A 13,230-nucleotide genomic window follows, 5' to 3' on the forward strand; every position below is an offset into this window, starting at 1 on the left:
GATGTTAACTGTTAGGCCAAAATTAGCACAAGCAGCAGAGAATTGACCCATACTTTGTTGCATCTCAGCTTCAGAGGCTGCACTGAGTGCACAATCATCTGCAAACAGAAAATCACGCACCAACACTTCCTCCACTTTGGTCGTGGCTTATAGCCTTTTAAAGTTGAAGAATTTGCCATCAGTGAGGTAACTGACCTTGATGCTGTGTTCATCCTCATTGAAAGTATTTGACAAGATGGCTGAAAACACCAAGCTAAAAAAATGGGAGCAAGCACACAGCCTTGATTCACTTCATGGGTGACTGAGAAAGCACGAGAGCATTGTCCATTATCCAGAATCTGGGCAAGCACACTGTCATGAAATTGATGTACATTTCTGATGAACTTCTCTGGGCAACCAAATTTTGACATAATTTTCCATAAGTCCTCATGACTGACAGTATTAAAGACCAGGTCAGTTCTACCAACACTGTGTACAGACCTCTGTTCTGCTCCTGGCACTTCTCCTTGGCAGTGTACTTTCCAGGAATGTACACACTGATAATGAGATTGATGCACTCATTGCTAGAGCTTGCTCAGTGTTTAGGAAGTTTCAAAGGAAAGTGTGGGAGAGAAGAGGTATTAGACTACCAAACTAAAGATTTACAGAGCCACTGTGCTAACCTCATTATGCCCGTGAAACCTGGACAGTATGTCAGCACTATGCTAGGAAACTGAATCTCTTCCATTTGAATTGTCTTAGAAAGATTCTGAAGATCACCTGGCAGGAGAAGATACCAGACACTGAGATCCTTTCTCAAACTAAACTGCCAATCATTCAAACTCTACTTTGGAGGGCACAACTCTGATGGGCTGGCTATGTTATTTGAATGCAAAACATAGGCTTGCCAAAAAAGCAATTTTATGGAGAATTCACGAAGGGCAAGCATTCTCACGGTGGTCAGAAGAAGCGATACAAAGATACTCTCAAGGTCTCTCTTAAGAACTTTAGTTGATTGTGTGACATGGGAGACATGTCACACAGGACATGTGTGACTGGCACAGGACCACTCAGCATGGCATGCCCACATCAAAGAAGGTGCTGTGGACTATGGGCAAAGTAGAATTGAAGCAACTCAAAAGAAACACAAGATGCGAAAATTTAGAGAATCCACCCCAAATGTTCACATGGACTATTTGTGCCGGACTTCATATTGACCCAAGCTCATATTGGTCTGATCAGCCATAGTTGGACACACTGAAACTTGCCTCTAGCATAGTGATGTCATTTTGGTCCTCTTTGAGAACAAAGGACAACAATCAACCAACCAGATCTTCCCAACACCCCCTTGACATAGGTAGCAAAGAGGAGAATCTAAACCATAGAATATTGGCCACCATATTAATGATTAGATCCATCAAGAACCCCAGACAACTAGAGAGGGTATTTAAACACTTCTACTTTTTTTAAATGCTATTTGCAACATAGGTTGTTTCTAGCATAGATTAGAAACACAACTTCCATAGCTGGCCACTGATATAGTTGCTTAGTAAATTTAACTTACCTAGAAGATGACTCTGGACAGTATGAGGAATTTCCTACATTTAGTCATAAATTCCCCTTTTGTGTTTCTCTGAAATCTTCCTCACTATTCCCTAGCCCTTCAAACCTGAATTTCTAGAGACTAATACACAATTCTCAAATTGTTTCTCACTAGTGTTGATCTGTCTGGATGTTCCCAGGGAGGCATCGTGGTGAAGGGGAGCATAAGCTAGATTTGGAGTCAAAGGCTATGGGCTTAGCTGCTTCCTACTGGTGTGACCTGGGGTGACTCACTTGATCTCTGTGGTGCCCAGTATTTTCATCTATAAAATGAAAAGGTTGGGTAAGATGAGTTCTATGGTTCCTTCCAGCTGTAAATTTGTGATTCTCTGAAAGCCTGCCCTCCAGCAAGTCTATCTCTTATATATTTAGGAGAGTTTTCAAAAGTATAAATCACGAAGTAATTTTAAGTAATCACCCTCCCCAATGAGAAAGCCCCCACTTTAGACTTTCTCAAAGGGATGGTCTTAACATGCAAAACATATAGACTTTAACTAAAACTATGTATAATTTAATTAAACCAGTATCATGTGGTAGAAAATCTAGAATGAAAAGCAAAATAAACAAGGCAATAGTATTTTGCTCCGATCCAGGCTCTTTTCTCTATTATGCAACGTCCTACCAAGTTGCAACAATAGTTGCCAAAACTTTTCCCTAAGTTAATTATGCTCTAGTAACATAATTCTGGAGACCAGAGACTTGAGGCTTGGGGTAAAGTCAGAAGTTTTGCGAGCACACTGCCCTCTTTTGTATTGGATCCCATCACTGGAGGTGCCAGAACCTGGCACAAGACTACTATTTTCATTGGAACTCTGCCCATTGCTTCCAAACCAGGAATTGCCCCAAAAAGGAGTAGAAGGTATTCAATGTACAATGCAGATCAGGTATGGGAGAGGGATTTATTTCCTGTACATGAAAGAAATGCCCAAAACACAAGACTCACAAGCACATATTGACAAAGAGTAACTTATAACTCCTCATACTCTTCCAGGAGATTTATGCTTGAAATATTAAAACATGAAGCATTTTGCTGAATGGCCATTTCACTCTCATTTAGGCTGTGCGTTGTCCACATGTTTTGACAACTCATTTCACATCTTGGGCTCATTCTACTGGGAGTGGTCTTCTCTGAGAAGGGTGTAGTTGTATAAAACTTCAGCTGCCAGTAAGCCCTTACTGAGGAATGTAGAATTTTCCAATATAACCCCTCCTGAAAAATCTATCTCTTAAGATCTATATTCAGTTACCTGTGGCGGCGGGGGGGGGGGGGCGGTACAGGACACACAAATAGAAATGACTGCCAAGAGTCAACAGGTGCTTATTGCCATTTATGAGTGGAGAGTGGGTGAGGCAGAAAGAAGACCAGTCCTTCCTTTTAGGAAGTCCAGTAGAGTCTCACAGAGTCCCCATTATGTTCAGCAGAAGGGAACAGAGAAAGCACCAAAGGGCAAAGAGTCACTCTTTTTAATTTCTACTCCGTCTACTCTTTTTGGCTCACTGGCCAATTCTTTTAAACACAGTTTGTGTCACAGAGACAGGACCAAAGATTGTTTCATCATCTTAAAGACAAGTCCTTCAGCACAGCACCTATGTCCCTAAAAGTAGCCAGAAAGGCTCCGAGCATATGCTCATATTATGGTATATGCTGTAATCCAACCCCTGCTGCATTCCACTTAGGTCTCTGGCTTGATTTTCCTCTGTTGTGTTTTTGAAACATTCACAGCAGAAAGAGAAGAGGCTTCCATCTGTATATGGGAAAGCTGAGTTAGTAACAAGCAGAATTCACCAAGCAAAAGTATAAAAAAGATAATATATCTGTTTCTTTTCAGAAAGTTGGTATCTTTGAGGCTGCTGCTGAATGTCATTAAGATGGTACCACTGAGGGAGCATTAAACTAGGAATCAAGAGTTTCAGTTCTATAACTGACACATTGTTTGACCTTTTATAAATTAACCTTTCTTGGCCTCAATTTCCTTTCCTATAAAATAATGGGGTCATACAGAATGATCTCCAAGATGTCTTCAAGTTTTAAAATAGTCTGTGACATTTTTCTTTCTCACAAGGGCAAACAATCTCTGCTTCCCAAAGATTTATGCCCAGTTCAAGTGAGATATTTGTGTATATAATCACAGTAATGGGGGCTACAAAGAAAAATTAGTTCTGAGAAAGCCCAATGTAAGCTCTAGAGAGGGTGATGGTTTCTGTTGTCCTTGGGTATCCTAATCTCCCCTCTTCTCCATCATATTTTCCAGGGAGAAATACCACTTTCTAAACCAGGTTAGAGGTAGTGATGATCCTCACTTTAGGTTTCTAGAACACATAATTCATAAGACTGCACTACTTTAAGATCTGCCATTTTGCAAAGAGGGTTTGTCGCATCAACTGTAGCTATCTGCATTCTTGAAACTATCCTGAAAACCTGATACATTCCTACGCAGCTTATCTACTACTCTTCCATTTGTTCCATGAGAGAGTTGTCCTTCTCCATATCAGAGAAACTCTGCAAAACTGTTCTGGGTTGGGAATGTGCAAGGAGGGAACACCAATGTTGGAGAGGGAGAGAATGAACATTTGTCTCCCCTTTAATCCAGCAAAACAAATCTTCCCTATTTCATTTCCTCTTTCCTGATCTGTAGTGCACACTGCTCCTAACACCTAACCCCCCCCAAAACAAAACAAGCTTCTTTCACTCATCCTCTATTACCATTAAAGGGCCACTTCTCAGCTTTGGGACCATACACACAGAAAGGCCCTGTCTTGGGGGAGCCTGGCCTCTGAAGGAAGTGGGGAGACTTTCTCAAATTGTGTAGCTCTCTTCACCCCCATGTTAAAGGCAAGAAAAATCTCATTAAGCTTAGATCTGGCTCATATATAGGGTCTTCTCAAAGCAGCAGCATCCCTCACTCCACCCCTATTGTGTTTTCTTGATACAAGAAACTCACAAATATGAATAAACAAAGACTTTAACAGCAGTAACTTAGAAATACTGTTACAGTCTCCAAGGAAATAGGGACTTAACAGCAAATCATGAAGCAGCCTGTGGGACTGCTAAATTGGCATTTCACATTCTACCTTAGCTCTGCACTGTCCAAGCAGTTTCCAAGTCCTATCCAGCCAGGCTTGGCTTGGGCTCATACCACTGCTGGAGGTGATCATCTTCACTAAGAAGTATGAGGTTGCAAAGCACTTTCCCTATTGTAAGCTCTAACTGAGGGGCCCATGAGCTCTACAGAAAGAGAAAAGAAATAAGGAGACAAGTCAGGACCTCTGAAACTCACAAGATTGCCTCCAAGGCTGGACCTGACCATCTCAGGATTGCTATTTGGTCACCTATTCTCAGGGAAGGAGCACAAGAAGCAGCCAGGGCCCCAAGGCCCAGGCTCAGCCTCACCCAAGTCAGCATGTGTTTTAGATGCCATGAGCTCACAATTTCCATGCTGTTATAGTGAAGAAGGGAAGAAGAGTTACTTAACCACACATTTTGGAGAGTTGATAGAAAAGTCAGAGTGGGATATGTCTCATTTTTTTAAGCTGACGCAATACCCTGCCCCTATAACAGGATGGAGGAGAAAGAAAAAACCAAGAGACCACTCAGGGATGTTGGCTGCAACATCCCAAAACACCAAACCATTCAGTGGTGAGCCCTGGAAATTGTCAGGAGAACCCAGTACACTCTCCAAGGGATGACCCCTGCAGGTCCATCCTCATGTCTAATACATTGGATATTCTCCAATCTGACTTGTTCATTTCTCATATGAATGGAAATATTTATACAGCGGTTAAATAATCAGAAGGATTAGGGTAGTTCTTGGCATGACTGCAGGTACTTAGGTTGAGGAATATAAATCTAGGAAGGCTTCTTTGAGGAGGGAAATATTGAACAGATTTTTGAACAGAAGGACTAAGGAGATTTGGGGAAAGGGAAAGCTTCTGTGAATGGGAATTTGGACATGGAGACAGGGATAAGTTTGGGTTGCTTCAGAGGCATGAGTTAAACTAAGCAGGCTGCAGACACTGAGAGCCAAGTTTCTTCCATGCTCATATACTCTAAAATTGCCTGGAAAAACCTTTGTCTTGCTTATAAAACATTTCATTGGATCTATTATGGAATTCACAGATGTAAAATAACTAGTCTGTATAGCATATTTGGTCACTTCTGGAAGATTGAAAGTTCTTCCTATTACATATGAAAAATTAGCATCCGTGTACATATCACTAATATAGATGTAGTTGCTTGTGTTTTTTTATTTCCTATTCTTTATGTTTACATTACATGTGATCTTAAGTATTTGCACATTTCCTATTTCTCAGCAGACTGGAAGCTCCCCTAGGGCAAAAACTATCTCTCTTTTTTTTTCCTTCCCCCCACCCCATCCAAATACAAGATTTCATTTCAGGGTGTTGATTGACAGTGTGACTGGTGTTTCTGTTTTCATGCCTGACCCTGAGCATGACCTAGAAATCTGATAATGATATTTTGCTTGTCACCATTGCTTTTATAACTGTTTGACAAGAATTAGTACCCATCTTTCTCTGATGGCTGTCTCTGGCTGATGTCCCGGGTTCTGAGTTACAAGCTGAGTTTCTTGCCAGGTGAGCCCTGTGTACCTAACGGTCCTAAGATTTCTTAGGTTTTTCCTTGGGTAGACAGCTCCTCTGTTCTCCCAACTGCTTCAAAACTTCTTTTTCTGCTCTGAGTGTGGTCTTCTGGACTGAGAGACAGTACAGAGAAAAGTATGCTTTCTTTTAATCTATAGTGACTTACTTCTTGAAATCTTACTAGCCAGAAATCAACAAAGTAGACTATCTACTTAACCATTTCCTGCCTCAGTGGCATCACCCTTTTCTTCCATAGGAAGTCTGACTTCTGACCGTAACTGATTCCCATGTTACTTCTTCTAGGAGAAGAAAGTTTTATTTAATAAAAAAAAAAAAAGCAGGGGCAGGGCAGGGCTCCACATGAGCCTTTCTCAATTCCCAACTAAAGCAAAAGCAGAGGAAAAAGAAAACAAGAGCCTAATGGCAGTTTGAAGCTCTCTAGGAGATAAACATAAGGAGAAAGGTTGTAACAAGGTTGCAAGGGGGAATTAGCAGAGGCACTCCCTAACCCCTTCAAACCCAAAGGACCAGGGAACTTTCCATGAAGCTGAACGTGCTCTAGGCTGTGTGAAGCACAACTTCTAATTGGTCATTTGGTTCCCGGGACTGGTATGGCATTGAAGATGATTGGCTACTGAGCTAAGAAGAGCTACCCCCTTAGTAGGTTATGAAACGATAAGGAGGCTCTACTACTCTTTTGAGCTCCTCACTTTGGGGCCCTGCCAGCCTTCTCTTGGACTTTCAGCAAGTGGAAAATGGAATTTCTCTCCTTTTTACTCTATCCCAATGGCAATGGAGGCTAATCTCACATGGCAGCAAGAACATGTGCTTACCTAAGTGAGCCTGAGACTGGTCCTCAAGTCCATGGTCATGTCCAGTGTTTTGAATTCCCTGACCACGGGAATCCTGAGAAATCCACTCTTGGTGTAACCTCAGGAGTTCAAAAGGAAATGGTCACTGACAGGCCTACCCTGAACTTAAAATGACTAAAAAGCCATGCCTCGCTGGTCAAAAGATCTGGATCTGAAAGAAGTTGCTTAGACAGTGCAGGCCTGAGGTGAAAATGGAATGCCTGTCAGTAGTCCTACAAAGCACCGTTATTTTCAAGGAGATTATAATGATAATGATGGTATTGTTTTATATTAAGAATCTGGTAGTATATGCTTATGAGGCTTTTATGTCTTAAATTTAGTTTTGTTGTTGAGGAGGAAATAAATAATTGTTCTATATCCAATATCTACTTTGTACATTGAACTCAATTTCTAGAAGGGACCCTTGTAAGCTGTTTTGGAGAAAGCCTGTACATGAGCCATACTTATTTTGTTTTAGAGATTTTCATCAGAGTTTTAACTTGGAGGAGGGGGAATAACCAGCCCGAGGGGGAATAACCAGCCCAAGGGTGCAAGAAAACCCTGTCTCTTCTTTTTGGGGTCAGGTGACCCCAGGCTCTGGGTGAATCCAGAGCAGAGCTCCTTGTTGGAGTGCCCCTTTACCCTGACTGTGGGTGACAAAGTGAGCATTCAAATACTTTGGAAAGAATAATGAGTCCGTAAGCGATAGAGCAGATGGAAAATTAAAAAGCCTTACCTAAATAACTGCCCCAGTGATCTTTCCCTTTGGGGGAGGGGGCTTTCTCAGCTCTGATCTGTACAGTCTGTACTACATTAATTCACATGTTGCCTTAGAGCTGTTCTCTAGGTATTTGATAAATACACAAATATCTATATTCATCTACTTTTGTATCTCTCATGGTGCCTCGTATACTACAGGGTACATAGACAAGAGGCCCTTGATAAATGTCAGCTGAATGGAATTGAACTGAAATGAACTGAATTAAACAAACCCGTCAAAGCCAAATTATTTGAATTATTGTTTTTTCTGTACTCGGACTCTGAAAAAGGTGGGGAGGAAGTTTAGAAAGAACAACCTTAAAGGATGGTTTGGAAATGAAGCAAATGGGGAAAAAGAGTAAAATCCAAAGGAGACATAACTTAGAACTCATTAAGCCCTTTACACTGCAAAGCCTTGTTCTGTGGCAAAGGAATAAGCAGTTCTGAGGAGGAAGGAATAGTGTTTATTAGCAGCAGGGATATTTTTCCAAGACATGTCATCAGGGGAAACAGCAGTTTCTTTCAGTGTCTATCCCAGACTAGACATGCCCTCAATTTTCAAACACTGCTCTTTTTTTTTTTTACTGCTTTTTCCAGAGCTTAAGAAAATTTATGATTAAGAAAAAACTATTAAAGGTCAACTTTTCATCAATACTTTACAAAGACATGCAGATATATACACATTAACTCAAATATATACATATATATGATTTTGATGTTACACAACATATATGTATGTGTGTGGATAAAAATATAGTGATACAGTGCTTTTCAGGTACACTAGGGAATAGCTATACCAATCCCTATTGTCTCATCTTATTTATTTATCTTATTTATCCCCTCTCTTTCCAGATTCAAGGGCAGTCTATTGAGCGTGCTCTGAATTGCTTGCATAATAAATTAACAAATTTGCAGAAACATTCTGTAAATTGTTTGTTCCCTACCCCAATATACACTGGGGAGATTTCTTCCTCCATGGGGTAGTTTCCTCTCTAGCAATTTCTTTTTTTTCCTTTTCTTTTCTTGATAATTAATTTATTTATTTTTAGTTTTCAACATTCATTTCCATAAGATTTTGAGTTTTAAATTTTCTCTCCCTCCTATGCCTTCTCCCCACCCCCACCCACCCACCCAAGACAGTGTGCCATCTGATATAGTCTCTACTTATACATTCATATTAAGTATATTTTCCCATTAGTCATGACATAAAGAACAATTACAACTAATAGGAGGAACCATGAGAATGAAGCAATAAAACAAAACAACAAAGGAAAAGGAGAGCAAATAGTATGCTTCCATCTGCATTCAGACTCCATAGTTCTTTCTCTGGATGTGGATAGCAATTTCCATCATAAGACTTTTGGAGTTGTCTTAGATTCTTGCATTGCTGGGAAGAGCCAACCTCTGTCACAATTTCAAACCACAAAACTTATATATTTAGGCAAAATCACTATCAATGGCCATGTAATTTATTAGTAGTATCAAGTTATTTAAAAACTCAGAGAGACATTGAAATACCCTCCCAACAACTCTAACAGGGTTTGTGAAGAAAGGGTTTCAGATTTAAACTTTAGAGAAAGTCGGGAGAAGAAAGGAGCTGATAACTAGACTTGGTTCTCAATAACTGGGACAACTAGATATTCTCTCACTACTATGGTTAAGCAAACTTGCTTTTAAAAATGTTAGGTGGATTATAAGTGTTTCATTTCATTCCAGTTTCAGACCCTAATCTACCAGAGGACAGACCTGAGTCATTAAAGTTGGTAGTAGAAATTCGATGGCATGCTGGCTTGCATTTTAGTCAGAATGAGGGGAAGAGCTATGACTACGAGGAAGACAGAGGTATCAGATGGCTAATATGGCACCATGGCACCCTGTGACAAGAGCCCTACTTGTGATATATAGTCTTCTCAGTGAAACAAAAAGAAGGCCCTACTGACACAGAGTGATTAATGTAGTGGGTGCTGGAGGAAGGCAAAGAAAACACCAAATCTACCATTCCCTGGTTGTTATTAACGATCATAGAGAATCCGAATTAATAGCATAAGAAAGCTGCCTGTAAACTGCGCTAGTGCATTCACCCGCTAAAAGAGCTCTTCGTTTTTAAGGATTGTAATGAAAGCAGAACAGGACTGGTAAAAAGGGCATTGCTTATAGGTGTGTGGACTGGTAGGCTTCAGTTAGGAAATGATAAGTAGGAAGTACAGACCCAAATGTTTTGCTTGAAAATTTACTGCAAATCACTGAGATCAGGACCATAAGACTTATGACTGATAGTAAAAGTGAGAATGAGACTTGGGAGCCAATAGTAAGAAAGCACAGAACTTATCCTGTTAATGTCCCCCAGAATGTGACTTTCTTCTTATGAGAAAAAGAACTTTTGCCACCAAGAAACTGGAAAGATTGTAAGAGAAGTTTAAACAGCTACATTATGGTTCACTTAAGCAGTAATTGTGGAGGGCCTGGTCCAAATGAACCAATTCAAAGACCTCAGCAAAAAGTACCACAGGTTTAGGGAACTCTTAGAAGACATACTTTTGCAGAGTCAATTAAGTAAGTTAGATACCCCAGACGGAAACCATCCTTTGGCCCTTTTTGGTAGCTAAGATGGATATATCTATCCCTCACAAAGATAGGTTCTATTGTAGGCAGCTCCCCAGTGGGGTTCTGAAAAAGAGGGACTCAAGTTTCTAAAGAAAAAGGGTTTGAGAAATTGGATTTATTGTCACAGCACAACCCGTCAGGCCCTATAACTAGCCTGAGCTTCCCTCTGTTAGATCTCTCCTTTAGTTGCTGATGACTAGATTTCATTCTCAATAACTGTGACAACTTGCTATCCTTTTGGGTCAAGCCCTGCCCAAATTGCATCAGGCTATTAAGGCAGCAGAGCCCCTACTTGCTTTAATCAATCAATAAATTTTTCTTCTTCTTGTTGTTATTGTTGTTGAGTCATTCCAGTTGTGTCCAACTTTTTGTGACCCCATTTGGGGTTTTCTTCAATGCAATTTTTTTGTGTGTGTGAGGCAATTGGGGTTAAGTGACCACAGCTAGGACGTGTTACAGTGTTTGTGTCTGAGACCAAATTTGAACTCAGGTCCTCCTGACTCCAGGGCCAGTGCTCTATCCACTGTGCCACCTAGCTGATCCCCCAGTTGGGGTTTTCTTGGCGAAGATACTGGAGTGGTTTGCCATTTCCTTCTCCAGCTCATTTTATAGATGAGGAACCTGAAGCAAACAGGGTTAAGTGACTTACCAAGGGTCACATAGCTAGCAAGTGTCTAAGGCTAGATTTGAACTCAGGTCTTCCTGACTCCAGGACTGGCACTCTATCATACCACTTAGCTGCCCACTCTCACATTTATACTTTTTCTAATTTTTGTTTGACTATGGATTTGGATAAATGGGGTTTCTTTGCTCATTACTATGTGTTCACTGGAGAATTGGTTTCTGGTGGGAAGAAAGTTAAGCCTTAGACATAAAGCTTAGGGTCCTCCTCCTTCCAATGAATGAAACAGTAATCCGAAGTTAGATTGACCCTGAAAAAACATCCCCTAGAGTAACTATATTTAAGCAAATAAATATCGTTCTAGCCTAGTACTCCCTCTTTCTTAAGAGACAACAGTGATCAAATGACTGGCCCAAAACCTCCTGCTTTTCCTCCTGGCAAGAATTAAAGTGTTCCTTGGAGAAAGGGGGAAGGGAGAGATAGTGGAGAAGAAGCTAGAGACGTCTATTCTACTTCCTTGTGAGCCCCACAATGACACCTCCATGCTACATATAAAGGATATTATAATAAGCAAACTTTTTGTGAACTTTTGAATGACATATATTCATTTCATTCTAATATGAATTAGAATTTCATTCTAATATCAGACCTAAATTACCAGAGTGGTCAGGCCCATGACAATTCTCTAAAATCTTTTTTTTTTTTTTGGCTAGGTAGTGGGGTTAAGTGACTTGCCCTGGGTCACACAGCTAGTAAGTGTTATGTATCTGAGACCAGTTTTGAACTCAGGTCCTCCTGAATCCAGGGCCAGTACTCTATCCATTGTGCCCCCAATTCTCTAAAATCTTTGGAAGGCTTCCAAAGTCTCTGTAATCCTCTAAGATTAAACTATGGAGAAGACAGAGAGAAAGAAGGTAAAGAGAAACTTCCTTCTTGTTAGAGCTGTCTAGTTTTTTTTTATGAAGAAACATTATGAAGATAATTCCATGAGGAATCATCTGTGAAGAGCCTGTTGTCCTCTTGTGGCCAGAGAGCAGCTAAGAGAGGGCAATAGCCCTCAATTTTCCTTAAGTTGAGTCATCTTTGAATACATGGTATAAATCCAACTTGATCATAATAAATGAGTTGGGTGGAGGCAGGAAGAAGCGGCTTTAGTCTTTTTTTGGCCAGGATTTTATTTATAATTTTTAATCAATATTTATTAATAACATTGGTCTATTGTTCACTTTATTTATTATTCCATAGTTTATTTATTAGGACTATGTCGTATGAAAGGAGTTTAATAGAGTGCTTTTTTAATTTTTGAAAAAATATTTATAGGTTAGTTTTTGATCATTCTTTAGTAATTTGATAGAATTCTTCTGTAAATCCATCTGGACCAGGGCTCACCCCTTATTTCTGTCTTCTTTCCTTTAGAACAAGATCTTGTGAGGTCTGAAAAGGCAGCTGGCATCTTCCCCTTCCTGGGCACCCAAGCAGCTGGGTATCAACTACTGGAGTTGTTGTGGTGGAAAAAACAGCAAAAGCATACTAGCCAGCCAAGAGAAGGAGAGTTTCCCACACAGATAGACGATACCAGAAAGAAAAGGACCCACTTGGCATTGATATGGCTATACTTAGTGGATGTGAAACATCAAATGAGCAGGCCTGTTGCAAATGCCCCAGAGAGACCTGAATAATAGCTTCTTAAAATGATCGTAATCATTCTGAGATTATTGGTGAGCAACCGCTTCCTGTGTGGTAATAAAACTGCCTGTTCCGTATCTGATTCATGTTTGTATTCCAGGTACCTTTTTTTTTAATTCCACCCTTCAAAGAAGGACATATCTCTGGGTCCATTCCCTCCCAGAACCTCAAATGATCTGGGTTTCAGATGCTCGTAGGAGCTCTGTTTCCCTTCTTCCAAGGCAAAGTGTTGTTAATAGAGGCACAAGACTGTCTCAGAGAAGGTGGTCCCACAGAACACTGGATTTTGAGTGCTGGTAAAGGCAATTGTCACTAATATCTTTTGCCTCTGTTGCAGTGGTACCTGTGAACATAGCCACACCCACAAGTTTCCAGAAAAGAATGCAGTAGCTCCCTCGGAAAGGGGGAACATATGTCAGCTGTGTGCAGTATTTGAGATCTGAAGGAGATGAGATCTAGTGGTCCCTGGAAGTTTGGAGATTGGAAGAGCAGAGAAGATTGTGGCCAGGAGGCACAATACAGTGTAGA

Source organism: Vombatus ursinus, unplaced genomic scaffold (genome assembly GCF_900497805.2).
Source record: "Vombatus ursinus unplaced genomic scaffold, bare-nosed wombat genome assembly UNPS02014941.1, whole genome shotgun sequence".
Lineage (NCBI taxonomy): Eukaryota > Metazoa > Chordata > Mammalia > Diprotodontia > Vombatidae > Vombatus > Vombatus ursinus.